General features: G+C 41.3%; 1 non-coding gene across 1 annotated transcript; it reads left to right on the top strand.

The window, feature by feature from the left end:
• Positions 1-3,195: 3,195 nt before the first annotated feature.
• Positions 3,196-3,331, top strand: LOC129039777 (small nucleolar RNA SNORA48). The gene has a single exon (XR_008503478.2). It is a non-coding gene; the product is annotated as a small nucleolar RNA SNORA48 (small nucleolar RNA).
• Positions 3,332-7,649: the final 4,318 nt, after the last annotated feature.

Here is a 7,649-nt window from a genome sequence, read left to right as displayed (position 1 = left end):
AGAGATGGTCAGCAGGTGAGTGGTTCTTAAATCATGCCAATCATATGTGTTCATATGTCAGTAAATCTCAGGGTGGGGGGTGGAAAGACTCACGCTTTCCTAGAAACACTGAATTACCAGGAAAATTACCTAGGGTAGCTGGAAGGTGAGATGGACTTTGACTGGTGCAGGGCGTGGCTTGTTTGCTCATGGGGAGGAGGAAGGTCTTGGGCCTTTGATGTCGATATGACAGGAAATGAGACTCAACTAAGAATGGACATCCTAGAACCCCAGCTTATGGAATCCCAAGATCCAGGTGTCACAGAACAATGGCACCCACTCAAGATGCTGGAACATCAACTGCCCACCCCATTTTCTAAGTTCCCTCCAGTCAGGCTAGTCTTGGCATTGAGGGAGCCCCCAAGGGGTGCCACTAATAAGGGCTGTCACTTGAAACTTTTAAGGGTCCAAGATGCTTGTTGAAAACCTCATTTCAGAGCCTCCTCCCTCAATCCCACTTTGCCACTGTTTGCTGTGGGTTGTGTGATATTGTGAGATATATAAATATATATATATAAAATTAGTCTTGGCACAGAGCTCCTAAAACCCTTGAACAAATGATCCTTAACTTATGATGGGGTTACGTCCCAGTGAATTCACTGAAGTCAGAAATATTGTAAGGTGAAAGTGTACTCAATACTCCAGTAAACCCATCTTAAAGTAAAAAATTTTAAGTTGAATCATCTTAATTCCAGATGCACCTCAACTACCACATGGTTATGTTCTGATTAATGTATCTTTTATTATTTATAATAAGCCCTTTTCAACCATACCAGGGTTTATGCTAATGAGGTGACTCTTGGAGGAAGAATGGGGGCTGGTTGGCAGAAGAACCATGTGATTAGAGCGTGGGAACTTTCTTTCTTTTCTTTTTTTTTTGAGACAGAGTTTCACTCTTGTTGCCCAAGCTGGAGTGTAATGGCACTATCTCAGCTCACTGCAACCTCTGCCTCCCAAGTTCAAGCGATTTTCCTGCCTCATCCTCCCGAGTAGCTGGGATTACAGGTGCACACCACCATGCCCAGCTAATATTTTGTATTTTTAATAGAGACGGGGTTTTACCATGTTGGCCAGGCTGGTCTCGAACTCCTGACCTCAGGTTATCTGCCTGCCTTGGCCTCCTAAAATGCTGGGATTTCAGGTGTGAGTCACCACGCCCGGCCAGTTGGAACTTTCAGTCTCACCTCTGACCTCTGGGGAGGGGAGAGGAGCCCAGGGACTGAGTTAATCACCAACAGCCAGTGATTTGATCAATCATACCTACATAATGGAACCTCTGTAAGATCCTGAACAAGGAGGTTTGGAGAGATTCCAGGTTGGTGAGTGCATCCACACGCTGGGAGGGTGGCATATCCCACACTCCACCGGGGACAGAAGCTCCTGTGCTCAGGACCCTCCCAGAACTTGCCCTTCATCTGGCTGTGAAATCACCATGATCCTGGTGATTTCAAAGACTATGTACATGATCATTTAACACCAAGGTCTTTCAGTTCCTTGTCCTGCTCACATCCAGTGACCTTTGCTTTTGCCACCCACCCTAGTGGCCACTCTCTTGACCTTGTCAGGATTCAGATTTCACCACCTGAAATTACAAATCTAGGCATTGTACTCACTTATAGTTATCTTCCTAAGCCATTTCTGACAATGTCTGTTTTTTAACCTTCAATCCTTGACCCCTCCACAATCTACGTTCCTGTCATATCTCATGAAATTATATAAGAAACAAAAATGTGGACAGATTAAGTAACCTGCCCAAGGCCACAGTGGTGTAAACATAGAGCTGGAATTCAGATCTGGATGTCTGTCATCCCAGCCTACAGGCTTCATTACCATAAAATGTCATCTCTCTCTATATATACCTTTTCTTTCTCTTAGAAAGAATTCAGTAAAAGCTTGATAAATGGATGGGTTAATGGACAGATGGACAGATAGATTGATAATTAGATGTATGGATAGACAGATAAAGAAACAGCACTCTGTACCAACTTATAGTATTGATTATATAGTTACTTCTACTAGTTACTTAGGTACTTTTCTTGATTTTCCTACTGGCTTATTGAGCAACTTGAAGGCAGAAATCCACTGTATTTAACTAGCAGTAGCTTGAGAATGTTTCAAATGTAGAAACCATAAAAGGAAAGAAAGATAAATTCAGCCACATTAAAAAAGACCTGCATGGGGGAAAAAACCATAAGTACAATGTCAAGAGACAAATGACGAAATACCAATGGAAGAAGAAAAATATTTACAACTGCCATCAAAATCAAAGGGCTAATTACCCTTTATATACAGCTCTTACAAATAAGAATTTATCAATTACCAAGAAGAAAATTGGGCAGAGGTATCTCAGCAGACATTTCATAGAAAAAGTAATACCAAATGTCTCTAAAGCATATTAAAAGATAATCTCAATCTCATGGAGAAAATACAAATTAAAATAACACTGACATACTATTTTTCCTATCAGATTGACAGATATCCAAACATTTGGTAACACAGTGTTGGTAAGTGTGTGAGGAAATAGGCACTCCCATACACTGCTGATGGGAATGCCAATTAGTACTCCTCCTTTAGAGGAGTAGGAATTTGAGAATTTCCTCCAAGATTACAAATGTACATTCTCTTTGAGCCAGCAATTCTGATGTTAGAAATTTTACATATATACTCATGCATATGTGAAATAATATATGCATATACGTATTGCATCAATGTTTTAGAAACATTTGCTTCAAATTTTAGAAAAAAACCAAATGTTCATCAATGGAAGTTAAGCTAAATAAACTAGCTACATTCATACAATAGAACACTGTGCAGCCATTAGCAGGGGGTGGGGTGTGGAAGGGAACGTTTGCTATTGGAATAATCTCCAACATAAATTGATACATTAAAAAAAAAGCTTGGCCAGGCATGGTGGCTCACGCCTGTAATCCCAACACTTTGGGAGGCCGAGACAGGTGGATCACGAGGTCAGGAGATTGAGACCATCCTGGCTAACATGGTGAAACCCCGTCTCATTAGCCGGGTGTGGTGGCGGGTGCCTGTAGTCCCAGCTACAGTCTCCCATTCGGGAGGCTGACGTAGGAGAATGGACTCGGGAGGTGGAGCTTGCAGTGAGCCGAGATCGCGCCACTGTACTCCAGCCTGGATGACAGAGCCAGACTCTGTCTCGAAAAAAAAAAAATAAAGCTTGATGGTGCCCATCTCATATCAGCCAGGAACAAAGCAACCCCCTGTTTATCCCAGCTTGGCTTCTGGTCTATGCCCATGCCTGGTTTATGCTTTGGACACATAGATTACTGATGTTAAAAAATAAAAATAAATTAAATTTAAAAGCAAGGTACAGAACACTGTGTATAATATGCTATTATTTGAACAAATTGGGGAAGAATAAATACATTCTTACTTGCTTTTTATGCAAAGAACATCTCTGGAAGAATACATCAATGAACTAGTAAATGTTGCTTCTGGAGAGAGAAACTAGACGTGTGGAAACCAGGGGCAAGAAGGAGAATTTTCCCTGTGTTTTTAAAATTTTGAGCCAGTAAATATGCCATCTATCTCAACAATTACCTAAATTTTAAAATGTTTAAGAAGAGGATGGTCAGAATGAAAGGAATTCTGGACTAGTCAAAGAGTCTGGATTATGGTCCTAATTGTGGAGATTTGTAGCTTCATGTTCAGGGGCAGCCACAAATTCAGCCTCCTTTACAGGAAAATGGAAGAAATGTCAAAGCTGGAAATGGATGTGCTTCATAAACTACAAACTACTGCCAATTGTCAGGGTCCTTATTTCCCTGAGTCAGCCTATTCAGCATAGCTCCTTGAATATATTAGGTGCTCAGTAACTGTTTTAAAGGAGTGATCTTATCTAATTTCTCCTGCTCTAAAAATACTGGAGCCAAGAGTCAGGTGATTTTTGTCTTCTCCCTCTCCTTTATGACTCTTAATTGCCTCTGTTTTAACATTTCCCAGCAGAAAAGACCTACCGCCTACCTCTTTCACACAGCTGCTCCAAACCCTTCACATCAGTGGAAGCCCAGCTCAAGTCCCAGTTTCCTGAATGAAAGTTTCCTAACAGGTCAGTCTTCATTCTGATGAATGGGGGCTGAGACCTAGCCCACAGGTTGCTTGCCAAGCTGTGGGCTCTGGCTCAGGGCAGCAATGGCCCCAAGAAAGTGAACTGATCCATCCTAATTTGCACAAAGGTGTCAGAGGGGCCTGCAGGTTCTACATGGATCTCTGTTTCCTAAATCACTGTCTCATTTATTACCATTTGATTTTTGCCAACTTCCCTGGCTTTGGCTCATATTTAGCTTCATGAGGGATAGGACTATGTCTTTCTGTCTTTCCATACTCTCCTATGCCTGGCCCACGGCTGGGCACCTTAAACCACTCTCTAAGGGTCTCCAACTAAGTCCTAAACTCAAATCTCAGAGATATTTTCTCAGTTCATATCCAAACTGATGACTCAAACCTTAGATCATCAGCAGTCCCCTCCTTAAAATTCTCCTCTCCACTGGCTCCTGGGTTCCCTCTCACTTATTTGATCATCCATAAAAGGAGATCTACTCTATTTTAGTGCAGCGAGGTGGAGCTACGTGGACTTCACAGGCGGAGTGGCCGGATTCAGATTCCCATTCTTCCGATGCACGGTTGTTAGCACTATGCAGATCCTGTAACCTCCCTGAGACCCGATGCCAGCTTGGTATTGATATCCCTATTGAGTTTAAACTTCTGTGCATTCTTAAATGTTCCATCACCACCTCAAGTTCAATGTACCTTCTGATTATTCTTGCCTGGATTATCTGCCACCCTCCGCAGAACAGGCAATGAACAGGGTCATTCAGCTGTTTTCGGCAGCTGTCTCTTGGTGGGCAGTAGGTGGCGCTGTCTTTCAAGACAGGACACCGCCTCTCTTCACCGCCGGCAGGTGGAGCATTGTTGCCAAGACTCTAGGGCACTGGGATATTTCGTTTTTTAAATGGTGGCTTAAAAACTGGTAGCATAATTCCTCAGGGCAAGAAACATCTGACTGTGGAAAGCTAGCCGTGAAATATGTAGATTGGAGATGGAAGGAGAGAGAAGGGAAGGGGAGCATAAAACTCTAAGAGGAAGAGGTGTGGCCCAAGAGAGATAGAGCCTGCAGGGCTGCAGAAGGCAGGCGACCAAGGAGGAAAGTTTACCAGTGAGAAATGTCTTGGGCAGAAATAGTGAAGGAATGTTTAAGAACAGAAATGCCTAATATTGAACCTTAAGTTGTCTGCTCTAAGATTGTGTCCTCTGATGAAACCTGTCCTCTAGCTTAGCACTCAATACTTTTATTGAAGTCTATCCAGGAATCAAGCAGTCAATCTATCGTGCACAGTGACTTGAGTAAGAGGAAATTTAGAGAAATCGCAGGAAAGGTGCTATGCTCTATGTTTGATGATGCAATTCTCAGAAAAACAGGGTTGGGGAGGAGCAGGGCTTCAAGATCTGAGATTCAGAAGGCACGGGGGACTCAACAGAGCCCCTGGGAGCTGCTGGTGAAAGCAACAAGTTATTGGTAGAAACCTCTGAATTCCACCCAATGGCGTGGAGGAAACAACCTCCAATACAGCATGACCTCACTTATACTCGGAGTGTAAAAAAGTTAACTCGTAGAAGCAGACAGTATTAATACAATGGTGGTTACCAAAGTCTGGGCGTTGGGGGCACAGGGACGGGTTGGTCAAAGGTTACAAAGTTTCAGTTACTTCAAGGAGAAATACTTCAAGAGATCTATTGTACCTTCTGGTGATTTGTTAGTAATGATACACTGTGTTCTTGAAAATTGCTAAGAGAGTAGATTTTAAGTGTTCTCACCACAAAACAAGAAAACCAAATAAACAAAACTAAAACAGCCTGAAATGTATTGAGGCTATTAGGCATTCACCTGGTTGTTACGGAATCCTTATTTCAAGTCCTACAAAACAGCTGCTTCTTTGAATCACAGCCAGATGGACCAGTGTGAACATTACAGATGGCGAGGTTGTAGAAAGCAATGAATCCACCCCGAGTGGAATGCGTATGAGGGGCTGGCTTACAGTAAATACTTAACTGGACACACCTATTTCAACAAAAGGATAGGGTTACACAATCAGCCACTTCCCTATAATAGGGGAATTTATGAGCTTCCAACTCCAAACTGAGGCACAGGGAAGAATCAAAAAGGGTAAGCAAATGCAGAGAGTGATGTTCAGTGAGACAGACAGTACAAGTCAGCCTGAAGTGGGACCCCAGTGGAGAGACTTCAGGGACAATCCTGTTGCAGTCGTGAAGTGTGCAGAGGAAGCTCTGCCATTAAGTTCATCCTTTGCACTGGTCCTTTCCAAGACCCTGGAATTCCAAGCAATGTGTTCAGTATGGTCATGCTAAGCGTTTTGTAAAATTTGCGAAAGTAACATATTTTAACCACAGTTAGGATTACTGTCTCCTTCCACGTCAACTTCCCTCTGTCACAGTTTCTCTTGTATCAGGTAGCATTTGGGGGATCTAGCTAAGGGGAAATTAAGTTGGGATTACATTGTTTGAGCTTACTAGGACATGTGGTTCATAAACACTTTCATGTATAGTCAAGTTATTGCTACCCATCTCAGTGTAGAAGTGGCTTACAGGAACCACCACCCACTGAGAGAACTCACCTGACATCAGAGACTAAAGTGAAAGGTCAGAGATCTATCACAATAAGAATGTGTGCTGAGACATGAGGCACCAGAAGTCTGTGGACAGTGAAGCCAATAAACCCTTTTAACCCCTAGATGTAGAAAATTATAAGCGTAGTACTCAGTCTCATCAAAGTCTAGTCAAAATGGAAGTTCTTTTCTTTAGGAATATACTTATTAATTATACATATACAATTATACATACATCATGAAATAAAATGATCTCTTACATATTTGCACATGAAATTAATAGAAGTTATTCTGACATCAAAAAGGGAATTGGAAGAAGAAAAAAAAAATTGGTTCCAGCCAAAACCAGCAATTTATTGAAGGGAAGGGATACATTTTAGATAGAACAGATGCCTAGATTATTTGACAATCACTTGATGAAGAATGAACCGCATAAACACATTAAAACTTTAAAAAATTGTTGTTTTGGCATAAAATATTGACATCTACAAACAATTTCATACTACACATTTACAACAAGGACTTAACAAAAAACAGGCCAGTGACTTTTAGCAACTTAAAAAAGTATTTAAGATTAGTCACAGCCCAGAAAAACTTGAAATGCCCTGAAATCTCAGGCTTACATAGGAAACTCTTCACAGAGGCTTCTCCAAAATCAATAGCACTAAAAATTTGCATAATATTACCGATAATGACTGTGAAACGGATATTAACGTTTCTAAACTTTCAATAAAAACTTTTTTTGCCTAACTATGCTAGACGAAATACCAAATTATTCATTCTCACCCAGGAAAATACATTACAAAAGTGTTGTGAAATGAAGAGGGAATCAAAAAATATGAAGGGGAAAATATAAGGGTGGTTCAAGCAGTTATTAGAACTTTTTTTGGATTTTTTTATGTTTGTGATATGTCAATTTTTAAACATTTGTCATTTGCTGTCACTGCTTTTCCTCAT

Source organism: Pongo pygmaeus, chromosome 5, assembly GCF_028885625.2.
Source record: "Pongo pygmaeus isolate AG05252 chromosome 5, NHGRI_mPonPyg2-v2.0_pri, whole genome shotgun sequence".
In the NCBI taxonomy this organism is placed as follows: Eukaryota; Metazoa; Chordata; class Mammalia; order Primates; family Hominidae; genus Pongo; species Pongo pygmaeus.
Note: the sequence above shows the minus strand (reverse complement) of the source record. Positions and strands in the feature narration are given on the sequence as shown.